This window comes from Macaca mulatta, chromosome 7, assembly GCF_049350105.2.
Source record: "Macaca mulatta isolate MMU2019108-1 chromosome 7, T2T-MMU8v2.0, whole genome shotgun sequence".
Lineage (NCBI taxonomy): Eukaryota > Metazoa > Chordata > Mammalia > Primates > Cercopithecidae > Macaca > Macaca mulatta.
In genome coordinates, this window is record NC_133412.1 from 4985626 (window position 1) to 4998442 (window position 12817).

At 37.4% G+C, this 12817-nt stretch overlaps 1 long non-coding RNA gene and 3 other non-coding genes across 4 annotated transcripts in view; all 4 read right to left on the minus strand.

The window, feature by feature from the left end:
- LOC106999081 (uncharacterized) overlaps positions 1-10313 on the minus strand; it is a 39967-nt gene extending 29654 nt beyond the window's left edge. The window contains exon 1 of the long non-coding RNA XR_013395456.1: positions 9871-10313. This is a non-coding gene — a long non-coding RNA (uncharacterized LOC106999081). The remainder of the gene's footprint in view (positions 1-9870) is intronic.
- LOC114680032 (small nucleolar RNA SNORD108) lies at positions 5347-5417 on the minus strand. The gene has a single exon (XR_003732107.1). It is a non-coding gene; the product is annotated as a small nucleolar RNA SNORD108 (small nucleolar RNA).
- LOC114680013 (small nucleolar RNA SNORD64) lies at positions 7158-7224 on the minus strand. The gene has a single exon (XR_003732090.1). It is a non-coding gene; the product is annotated as a small nucleolar RNA SNORD64 (small nucleolar RNA).
- Positions 10240-10314, minus strand: LOC114680033 (small nucleolar RNA SNORD107). The gene has a single exon (XR_003732108.1). It is a non-coding gene; the product is annotated as a small nucleolar RNA SNORD107 (small nucleolar RNA).
- Between the last annotated feature and the right edge of the window lie 2503 nt (positions 10315-12817).

The following is a 12817-nucleotide window of genomic DNA, read 5'->3' on the forward strand; positions in this document are numbered from 1 at the left end:
TGTGCTGGTAAAGTTTCAGTAATACAATCCTGTTGGTTATATAAACAAAGTAATACAAAACCCACCCAACCCTTAAAATATAAGTGTTCTAGAGGCTGGCCTTTTCTTCAATTCCATCATGAAAAGAAAATCTTATACCATGCAAATTTTAACAGAAAGACCACTGACAAAATAACATCTACATCCATGATTTTATACATAGAGCAGCATTAATAAAACTTCTTAGTTAGAAGTTGTATACATTAAGTTCACCCAGAAAAACATCCATAGAATAAACCAAAATAAAAGGAATTTTAATGTACATCACTCAGAGGTACTCTAATAATTATATCTCTACAATCATTTCTTAAAATGTTTCCATATACTTGAGCAAACTAATTGTTAGCAATATCTACATACCAAGAAAATGTCATTAAACAATTATTTAGAAACTTCATACACTGTATCCTCAAATGCACATAAACAAAATGCCTTTTTTTAAATTAACACTTCCCATGTCATTTTCTATTACCCTTATGCACTCAAAAAGTGAATACAGAATTGTATTTATCTTTAAAAGGTGACCTGAGAATTCCTTTCTAACAACTGTTCTAGAATAAAATTCTACCAAATACATTTTTAGAAGCTTCCCTAGGAAACGAGCTATTTAGCCACAGCAACTACATTAACAAGCTTAATAGATTCATGTTCATAATCTAAGTGTTTGCTTTTAACTAGTTACATTCCAAGATTATGCAAAAAAATACAACTATTACGCATTTAATTTCATTGTCTGGCTTACCTAAGGCACAATGAACAATTCATACACATTTATCAATGTGTATCTTATATTTTCATTTCAATACTATTATCCAAACAGAATTTTCTCACATATTTAAACAAACTCATAAGGTAAATATGTCCAGGAAAAAAAGTTTATATAATTTGAATATTTGCAGCTCTTTCACAATGCTAGCAGGAGTTGGGGAATGACGTCCTTATTGCATGTGCACGCAAGTATATCATGTGCAGGGCTTTTACTGGTAAACCTTCCAAAGGCAAGCAGACTCTCCACAGCAAAAAAAAAAAAAATTCTCAGTTGATGAAGTTCAGGCAAGTATCAATCCATATTTCTTTCTTCCAAGGTTTTCCAGCTGATGAGGCATCTAGCTGAATTCAACAAATGTTATCCTTCCCCTTCTATCCATATATTCCTGCAGGGTTGGCTTGTCAACTTGAGTTTGTACAGACTAGACAATATATTTCAAGTTTTATATATCTGAAATGTTTTTCAATTCAGTAGACAATTCTTTATGCACCTGCCAAGCCAAGAATCTGGAGTGAGAGTTGTTCTGATGCAGTAAGGAGCAGGCAAATAGAGTAGATCTGGACCACGTCTCTACAGTGGACTCTGGTCAAAGACCCTTTAAAGCAGACATCTCCAAGGGGCTTTAGACTTCCACTGCAGTCTAGAAATAAAAGTTCTCCAGAAGTTCCAAAAAGATCTCTAAACTACAATTTTCTCAATGCTGGGGTAGTCACTCAGACTACTCACTCCTGCTTATACATTTCAATGAAAAAATGGTTCACAAATCTACCCTAAATCATACGTTGTAATCAGTGTTTCTTGCTGCAAAAAATTTCTGAAAATTTTTAAGGATGAGAGGATTAGTGAGGGAATGCCACAAAATATACTAATCCAAATGTTTGGTGTCCAGAAGTGGGCGGTTTCCAGTGTTTTCTGTGGCAAAAGATGTTCTACATATTATAAACGTATGCAATCTTTGTCCTCTTCCTTGATTATTGCTCATTTCCAAAAGTCTTGAAACATGACAACTGCTTATTTATCAAGAAAATCTGATGAGGTTTGTCTTTTTTCCCCACATCAGCTCTGCCAGATAGATGAATTAAAGAATCTGAGGTTAGAAGCAAGGGGAGCAGTTGAAAGTATGTGAATACAGTTAAGATGACAAAGCTCTCAGATGGAAGAGTAACTCCAGGTCAGTTATCTAATGGGGTGAACAGTATCTTTTGTACAGTAAGTTTCTAAAGGAAATAATCCTGGTCCATCTTTTTTAAGCTGCAATTTAGCCCATGAATGAAAGCTGTTTCCTTGCCCCTTAGCTGGCATCTCCTTTATTCGACTCTTCAGAATTGACAGTCAAATGTATCACAGAGATCTTAAAAAGATGTTTCTGAATGTAAATGAGTTTGAAGTATTTCACAAATTTACTTTCTCCTTATTTTCTTGTTCAATGATCTGTTCATGATTTGTCCATTTTCAAAACAATTTTCCAAGACTTTTTGTTTACTTTGAGCTGTAGATCGTATTTATGTACACTACAGGAATCAACAGAGTAAATAACCAATATATTTTGCCAACCCAAATACAATAGATGCATTTTCATTTATTTTTATGTTGTCAACTAATCTTAACACGCTAACAAGTACACCCTCTTATCCTCTCCAACAGCAATCTCCTCTTGATTTCCAACAGGTTTGCTCAAAGGACAAGTTCACGTGAACACATGCTTCTTTTTTTAACCTGGAATATTCATTCTCCAGTGAGCTAGCCTGAAGCAGGTGGAGGCATCCAATAAAATACAATCTTAAGGAACCACCTTTTCTATTTTTAATAAACCCCCAACCAGACATCTGGCAATGTCTTAGTAACCTCTCTACCTGATGAAAGAGACAACTTTAATTTAAAGCAAGACAGTATGTCCCAATTCCCTACTCTCAGCTATGTGGTACAATGAAATGCCCTTGTTCTTGATCTAAACCCTAACAAAGAATGGAGAAAAAAAATCAAGGGGAAACTGACAGCCATACTTTGCCTGTACTCTACTAGAAGGCAAGTTTGTTATACTTTCTTCATTCATGTATTAACTCTACCAATGACTGTGGTAACAACATACCAATGAAATAAAAATTGACTATCCATCAAACACATACTAGATGCTAATTATTATGCTAGGCCTTGAAGACAAAGCAGTAAAAAGTATAGTCAAGGCATCTGATAAACCATTAATGCTTCTTTCTCCTTAAACAGGAAAAATATCCAAAAAGTCAGTCTATTTAGCCTTTTGGAACCATATTTTCAAATTCTGCTACATACTCATCTTAGACAAATGAAAAGCATTCTTTCAGTAAGTCAAAGCTTTTACAGAAGGTATCATCATTGTGACTTTAACAATTTCTAAGAGATGGATTTTTTTGTTTTTGTTGCTACTTGACATCATTGCCTACGGCTGTAATCCACTCAGTAGATAAAACACCCAGTCTACCTAAAATGTGAAACCACCATGTCCAGCCACGCTCACTGGAGTTACACGTTATACAATTGACATTAAAACAGAAAGTACAATGTCCCAAATTTGTTGCCACCCTCCAAAATAATTTCAATAATTCCTAGGCCATATATATTTTTAAATCCTCTATAATTTCTTCTCATTTTGTTCAGTCCAACCCAAAGAAATCTGCTTGTTTGAAGTCTGGGTTTCTTGTTCAGTTGCTGTATCACAGAAAATGACTCTGATTTCACCTGAATATATCCATATTCTTCACCACTTCCAAACCTGGAGGAGTCTCAACTAAAGTGGCTAATTTTACTGTTTTAAAGTAGAAGAGAACAGTCTATTCCCAAAGAGAACCATCACTGGAAAACAGTACTAAATATCAAAAAACAACTATAGCCACTGGAATGCCAACCTGTATGTTGAAATTTCCAAACCCAACATATGTAAATCCACCAGAAGTAGATGCTTAAAATCAAATAAACAATTAATAAAACAAGTTATGAAGAGTTCAGTAATTAACATTAAGCGCAAACAGAACTACCTTTCCTTCCTCCAAAAGGGTAGGTATTAGGCAGAAATTACCACACTATATTCACTGAGATTATAACTGCTCTTAAAATGTCATTTTTTTAAACTACTGTTTTCTGGAATTCTTGTTTTCTTTTATCCAAAGGGAATTTATATGGACTGAATTTACTCAAATTTAATTTAGATTTGAAAGGGTATAGCTGATACACTGCTATATTATCAGATAATTTAAGGAAAATTATCAAATAAGCTTGTTTCCTCCTATGAGGTAGGTAATTTAAATTTATGTTAGAAATGTATTACCGTAAGTGATCTATCTCTATATTCCCAGGAAATTAAGTGTTTATATCCTCCCATGCATTTGAACACACTGGCTACTAACAGTCACGCCTACTAGTAACAACCTTGCAAGAAAAAAAATATAGCATTCTACATTGATTTACATTATTACATAAGACAACTTTCTCTCAAGATTCCCTGGTCATGATCACATTTAAAAATATGTGGTAACAAGATATATCATTTTTTTCCCATTATCAGTGTACATTAAAAAACATATAATAGCACTGTATAAGTGTGGTTCCTAGATCTCCAACATCTAGGAACTTGATAAAAATCAACTTTTCATACTTATACCTAATAAGCCAGAAACACTAAGGTCAGGACCCAGAAAACTGGGTTTAAAAGGCCCTCAGGTGATTCTTATCCACACTAAATTTAAACAAATCACTGACTAACCAAAGCTATCTAGAAATATAGTCCTTTATTGATTCTAATAATTTAGCAAGAACAGATATTTAATCAGCACACTTCGCTACTTAAAACAATCTCAGTAAAAGACAATATTACCTATTTATGGTAATCTCAAGAAAAGGTATAGAAGCTAACATGGGAAAGGTAGCCGACATTCTTTCTCTGAAGTAAAACAGAAACTTCCATGTAAATGATAATTCTGACTCCTGACAGACACCCCCTCTTGTCCCACAATTCAACCCGTGCAAGTTTTCATTATTTCCAACAAATGAAACAATCGTAACATTACTCTCAATTTACCTGTCTCCCTTCATACAACTCAAGAACATGTTCCAACCACATTAAAATTTGCTTACTGGCCAGGCGTGGTGGCTCACACCTGTAATCCCAGCACTTTGTGAGGCCGAGGCAGGCAGATCACCTGAGGTCAGGAGTTCCAAGACCAGCCTGGCCAATGTAGTGAAACACTGTCTCTATTAATTAAAAACAAACAAACAAACAAAAAAAAACTAGCCAGGCGTGGTGGCGATCGCCTGTAATCCCAGCTCCTCGGGAGGCCGAGGCAAGAGAATTGCTTGAACTTGGGAGTCGGAGGTTGCAGTGAGCCGAGACTGAGCCACTGCACTCCAGCCGGGGTGACACAGTGGGACTCCATCCCAAAAAAATAAAATTTTGTTTGCTTATTTGTTTTTCTCCTAGTACTCATTAATGCGATTTGCCATCTATTGCTAACTCATTCCTTCCACTACTCTCAGCAAATTACTTTGATTATGAATTAGCATGGCTGGACCCCAGGCTCTCTTTGCAGGAATGGAAAGTGTCATCCAATTTAAGAAATAATGATTCTCATCATTAAGCCAACCCTCCTCCTACTACTACACCAACACACACACACACACACACACACACACACACACACGTCATCTCTTCCAGAGATTATTTTCAGGAGATTTATTTTAAGCCATCTGTGAAGTATCACCCCACAAATGAGGTTGTTTGGATGGGCTAGGCCAGCAACTACCACTGCATTCTCCAGGTTGCAGCAAACATCTAAAGGTAAAAGACTGCTGTCAACACTATACCTCAACAGACCTGGCACTAATTCCCTATTTTCCTCACTTAACTGCTTATTTCTAATCTAATTCAGTTAGTAGGAAGGGAAAACTCATTTTTCTCAATTCAACCAACATATCCCTAACTGCCTGGATCAGGAACACTAACAGAAGCAACCAAATCTGAGAGGTTATAAATACACTAACATTTCTACCAGAAGAACAGAGATTCAATGGCAAGAACTAGAAAATAACCTATCTCACTTGCAAAAGAATGTTCATTTCTCTGAACCCCAACAGCTTTTCACTATAAACCAGTCATTTGTCATGTGACAAATGACAGTATCAACACTCACATCATTAATATGTACATATGTATACACAAACACATAACACATACAGAATTTATCAACTAAGAAAAAAACTAGAGAATAAGATCTTGCTATATTCAATGTTCATGGTATATTTAATACAGGCTTCTCTAAATTACCTTTTTATTCACCATTCTTCCTTCATAATATTACAGGCAAAACAAAAGCACCTACTCATAGAATGTCAATCACAGATAGCAAAAGACCCATCAATCATACAAGCAAAAGTAGAGTATAGAATAATGTGAAATTAGAGATGTGATTCAAAAATGGCATGGCATTTAGCAATCATTTAATCTCCGTGGGGCTCAGCATCAAAAACTATATAATGCCAATTTCATCCCCTTAACTGAATCTAAGAGTCAAAACTAAATCTCCATCTATGTCTTGTAAAGATACAGCAAATGGTCAACTTAATTAAAAGTAGAATTAAATTAATCCCTGTAAATGTAACTTAAGCATTCTGCTAAATATATAAATTAAGTCTCCTCTCAAACCAAAGCAATGTCTCAGCCACAAACTAGCAATTTCTCAATTATATGCTAAATGGAGAAGCTGCCTCAGTGACAGAAACATACTCATGAAACTTTCATACAAGGTTGGAACCAGGTGATGCTAGCAATAGGGTTAAAAAAAAAAAAAAAAAAAAAAAAAAAGAGCACAGGAGCTCCCAGGTACTTATTCTCTTGAAGTGATCACTTGAAATGCATAGTACAAATAAGCAAAGGTGTGGCTGCATGCATGGCTTGCACATGCAATCCCAGCACTTTGGGAGGGTGAGGCGGGTGGATCACTTAGAGAACAGCCTGGCAAACATGGCAAAGCCTGTCTCCACAAAAACATACAAAAATTAGCTGGGCATGTTGGCACATGCTTGTAATCGCAGCTACTCTGGAGGCTGAGACAAGAAGTGCCTGAACGCAAGAGGCGGAGGTTGCAGTGAGCCAAGATCACGCCAAAGATGAGACATACCAATGCAGTGAACATAGAACACACTACAAAAGATTAACTGTACTAAAGGATCTAGAACCAACTTCCCTCTATTGCACTGGAAAAACCTATGACACGCCACTCTCCTTAACCTGTATTGATAGGAAAAAACATGTGAAATTTAGAGTCTAAGAATTTATGTTTTGAGTATTTGTGTCCTGAGTCCTTAGACTGATACTAAGGCTGGACTTCAGAGTAATCACATTGAGCTTTACTTCATCATGCTCAGTAAACACAGCTCATCACAAATCCAGCCCAGGTCTTTCCCAACGTCTTTCCTATCAACTAGTAAAATTATGTTTAAAAAAAAAAAAAAATTCCCTGCAGACAGTGTATCTCTACCCATAAGGACAGTCCCTGGCCTGGAAGAATAAATAAGAGTTTTATGTGACAATGGATATAAAACAACAGTAACAACAACAGTATCATTCAAAACCCACAGAAATAAGGGGAATTATGAAGAAAAAGACACACACAGCAATCTACGTGAAGGAAACACACACACACACACACAGAGCAATCTACATGAAGGAAACAAACACACACACACACACACACACACACAGAGCAATCTGCCAGTAGGGTCTCATAGAGCTAAATATAGTAATTATTTCCACTAGCAAATTGTCCAAAGAACTGAAACGGAAATATCCTAATGCCACCACAAATAACTATCAACAACTTGCTATTCTCCCCAATAATTAAATGTAAACCAATTTTAGGACTAGAGTACACTGAAAATATGCATCAAAATATTTCAGAGTTAAGTGTAAACAAATAGTATAGAAAGATAAACAAATAAAATCAAGGCTGGCACAACATATGAAATACAAAGTCCAACGAAAGGATTCTGAAGGAGGTCTAAACTAACTATAACTTCTCTGACAAGAAACCAAAGTAGCACAGCAACACAATCCAAATTTTCTCATGACAACCCACAGTATTCCTGATACATATTTCCTAAACATGAAATCATTAGATTTCAGGAACTGTATCATTTCAACTCAATTTTTGCTACCGAAGAACAAATGATATAACATAAAATGAACACATCTATACAAACAAGACATCCAAAAGATGAGAAACAGTCCAAAAAATTCAGATGTACAACCTAACTCTCAAGGTCACTGTATTCTCATTAGTTCAACAGAAAATGATTCACATGAACTAAACATCAAGTTCAAACATGAGGCTCCTCCTTGAACCTTGGGCACTTAGTGTGGACCTTGCTTTTTAAGTTGAATCAGCTCAGCAAAGTAAATTAACCCAGCCAAGCTTTTCCTACCAATCATTTCTACACTGCATTAGTTCTTAAAACTCATGGGCAAGCAGGCCTTGTAAAAAAGGATTCCAATGACTCACATAGATGACGCTGAAAGTGGAAGAGCTAGAAGAACTGTTTCTCCATGTCTGCAACCCCCTTTCGATTGTACAACCACCTCATCCCTTTATCAACATATACTTCTACACTATTCCCCACCTCTTTACTTTCTACTGGCTTAATAAATACATCCTTTGAACTTGATATCTTATTTTTTTTTCCCCAGATGGAGTCTCACTCTGTCACCCAGGCTGGAGTGCAGTGGCACGGTCTTGGCTCACTGCAACCTCTGCCACCTGAGTTCAAGTGATTCTCCTGCCTCAGCCTCCTGAGTAGCTGGGATTATGAGCACACACCACCAAGCTCGGGTACTTTTTGTATTTTTGAGACAGGGTATTGCTTTGTTGGCCAGGCTGGTCTCAAACTCCTGATGTCAGGTGATCCGCCCACCTCAGCCTCCCAAAATGCTGGGATTACAGGCTTGAGCCACCACACCTGGTCTCAAATATTTATATAGAATTAAGTGTTCCCCATCTCACCATGCAAGAGAGGACTTCTCACTCCTGTAAACTCAAATAGCACTTGCTGATTTCTATTTTTTTTTTCCTTGAGATGGAGTCTCACCTCTGTCACCTAAGCTGGAGTGCCAGTGGCATGATCTCGGCTCACTGCAACCTCCGCCTCCTGGGTTCAAGCAATTCTCCTGCCTTAGCCTCTGGAGTAGCTGGGATTATAGGCACCTGCCACCACGCCAGACTAATTTTCGTATTTTTAGTAGAGTGTTTTGTCATGTTGGCCAGACTGGGCTCGAACTCCTGACCTCAGGTGATCCACCTGCCTCATCCTCCCAAAGTGCTGGGATTACAGGCATTTTAACCACCACCACCAAATAACCCCAAAACCATACCCAAAAATACACTGTAAATATCATCGCAAGGTACTAAACAAGTGCTGGTAAACACTAAATAACTCAAATGACCTCTATCTGGGAATGGTTGACTACTTCATGGGTGTAAATGTATGGAGTCAGATATCAGATGGGCCAAGATTCTGATCAGATATTCTGTCATAAGGAAGTAACTAGGAAATAGCTAAAAACTTGTTTTCTAACTTAAGAAAAAAATTAGTACCTGGCACAATGGTTCACACCTACAATACCAGCTGAGGCAAGAGGATGGCATGAGGCCAGGAGTTCAAGATCAGCCTAAGCAACATAGTGAGATCCCAGCTCTAAAAACATTAGAAAATTAAAATTAGCCAGGCATGTTGACACGTGACTGTAGTCCCAGCTACTCTGGAGGGTAAGGTGAAAGGATCGTTTGAGCTCAGGTGTTCAAGGCTGCAGTGACTTATGTTAATGCCACTGAACTCCAGCCTGGGCTGTGAGATACTGTCTCACTTTACAAATATTAGCAATGCTGCCTCATTCATTCACTTAATATTTCTTCAACATCTGTTGTGTGATGGGCTCTGTGCAAGTCGATCAACTGCACACAGCTGAAGAAAAAAACACATAAACAAAATCAACTGTTCTAAAATACCAACAGTATTCATTTAAAGGCATGTACTATACTCACTGTGTTCCACAATATATGCTCCATAAATATAATTCCTCCTCTTTTCTGGACATCACTTAGAACCCTAGAACTCTGGCGCTTTTTTTTTTTAATCCGAGAGGTGGTAGTCTCATTTTCACACATCCTTGTTTCCATCTCAACAAGTGCCTGTGCCTTCTGTGGTCCAAGGATAAGTTTCCTTTTAGCTTTCAACAACGTACAACATGTAGGAAAAAAAAGGAATTCAGAATATCTATACAAATAAAAAAGAGTATCTGAGCAACTAGCAAAGTGCAATACTACATCTGCCATTTTTAAGTATTCAAAGTTTTCACAACACTTTCTGCAGAAAATCTTGAAATCGAAAAGTCTAATGAGGCACACTGACTGGATTTCAGAGTGTCATTTTTAAGCTCAAATTTTGAAATCATTATGTTCAGACAAGGTCCTGTGTCATCATGAACCTAGCCAAGGCCTCCGCAATATATTCTTATTTTTCTTTACAAGGTTATTTTACCTGAGCAGTTTACATTTCTGTGCTAAAAGCACTTAATATTATTTTCAGCTTCGTTGTGACACTACTGAGTAGGATCCACACTGACGACACATCAAATATTAGCGATCAGATTCTCTCTTCCTTTCAGAGGCATCAACTAAGTGGTCAAAAACTGGTATCACATGACGCTGAAAAAGTTACAACACAAATATCTTATTTCAGGCTCAGATGTCATTCTCCCACTACAAAAGTCCCATGAAAATATACCTTGCTTTATTACATAAAATTCATGTACTAAGCATTATTATGTGTATGGACAAGATGAAGAGAATTGAAATGCAAATATAAGACAGAATCAAGCAATGTATTATCGACCAGAAAACATGCATTTAAAAACTTCAACCCATGGCTGGGCACAGTGGCTCATGCCCGTAATCCCAGGACTTTGGGAAGCTGAGTCGGGTGGATCACCTGAGGTCAGGAGTTTGAGACCAACCTGGCCAACATGGTGAAACTGTCTCTACTAAAAATACAAAATTTAGCCAGGTGTGGTGGCCCACACCTGTAATCCCAGCTATTCAGGAGGCTGAGGCAGGAGAATAGCTTCAGACCAGAAGGTAGAGGCTGCAGTGAGCCAAGATCACACCAACCACTGTACTCCAGCTTGCACAACAGAGCGAGACTCTGTCTCAAAAAATAAAATTAAATAAATAAATAAATAAATAAATAAAAACTTCGACCCATGGATTATAAGTGACTACCTGCTGAAATCAGTGAAGGTAGTATCAGAGGTAAACATATCAGGTAAAGGGTGTTTTTCCTAAGCTTTGAAATGAGATCATGAAAATTCTAGTCAAGCAACACTATTTCACATAACTATCAATGTAAATCAGTTTCCACTTGTAATACTCTATTACAAGAACCTATAAAAGCAAAATACCGTATGTTAATAACAAACTTCTGAAATCTGACATCATAATTAAGGAATGAGTTCACGAAAGCAGGGAGCTCCCTAAGCAACTTTCAGAATCTTTTTAATTCCAAGCCAAGATTACCTATCATATAAAAACAGAATACCTCAAATACTTCATTACCTATTTTAAGGTAGCAAAATTTTTATCCCAAAATTCTATCTGAAATTATTCTATAACCTACAATGAAAGCATATGTCAAACATGATGTGCAACATGAATATATTTATGAAGTCACTTAATGAAATGTGTATCAGGAAATCAGAAAGTTGTTGACCAACCATGTTTTGGATGAGAAATATGTGTGTGTATATATATATTTTTTGTTGTTGTTGTTGTCGTTCGTTCGTTTGTTTTTGAGACGGAGTCTCACTCTGGAGTGCAGAGGCTGGAGTGCAGCGGTGCTCCAGGCTCCACGCTCCAGGCTGGAGTGCAGTGGCTCTATCTTGGCTCACTGCAAGCTCCACCTCCCACGTTCACACCATTCTCCTGCCTCAGCCTCCCGAGCAGCTGGGACTACAGGTGCCCACCACCACGCCAGCTAATTTTTTGTATTTTTTAGTAGAGATGGGGTTTAACTGTGTTAGCCAGGATGGTCTTGATCTTCTGACCTCGTGATCCGCCCGCCTTGGCCTCCCAAAGTGCTGGGATTACAGGCGTCAGCCACCACGCCCAGCCACATGTATGTATTTTAATGCAAGAATGTAGGATGATTTTTAAGTAACACCAAGGATTAACTACCAAGAATGTTTTAAGACGGGTACGTTGATGTGTGTCCCTAGTGGAAACATGCAAAAGCTTAGACTAGCATTCCATAACAAAAGATTCACCATACTCAATTATACTATCTATATCCCAAGTTTTCTTCTATTATATCATCACAATCAGGATTCTCAAAAAGTCCAGGAAGCACCAAAGAAAATGTATTATCACCAAGCAAAATAACTACAAGCAGCAAGCATCTTGTGGAATCTAGAGTTCTTATAACTTACCTTTAACTCATGCAACAGGCCATATTTAATTAAAAAGGTCCTGAAAACAGGTTTTCTTCAAATATGCTGCATAATCACTCATGCCAAAATCTAAGGGCCATCCACACCAGCAAACCAATGCAAGGAGAAATGCTTCCCCTCCAAAAACAAACAAAAAAGTATAATTAGAAGTAGCTCCAGAGCAGTACAGGAAGAACTCACAGGTTGCTCTACATACTACCCCACGGTTTGTAGAGGAAAAGTATTTGTCTTTTCATCAGTCAATTTGTGTGAACTGAGGAGCTCTGTCTTCAAAGATCCAGATAAAGTACTTTGGTTGTGGCTTTGGTAAATCAAGAGGTTTAACATTTACAAATTCTGAGAACACTGATGTCACACCTGTATTATTTAACTCCTAAAGCAACTAGGCTTGGCCTCTTTATTTTCCTTACCTGAGAGTGGCCATTAATCCAAGAAGCTATTCCGGCAGAGACCATATCAAGTCAGTAACAGGAACTGCTGTTACTCTG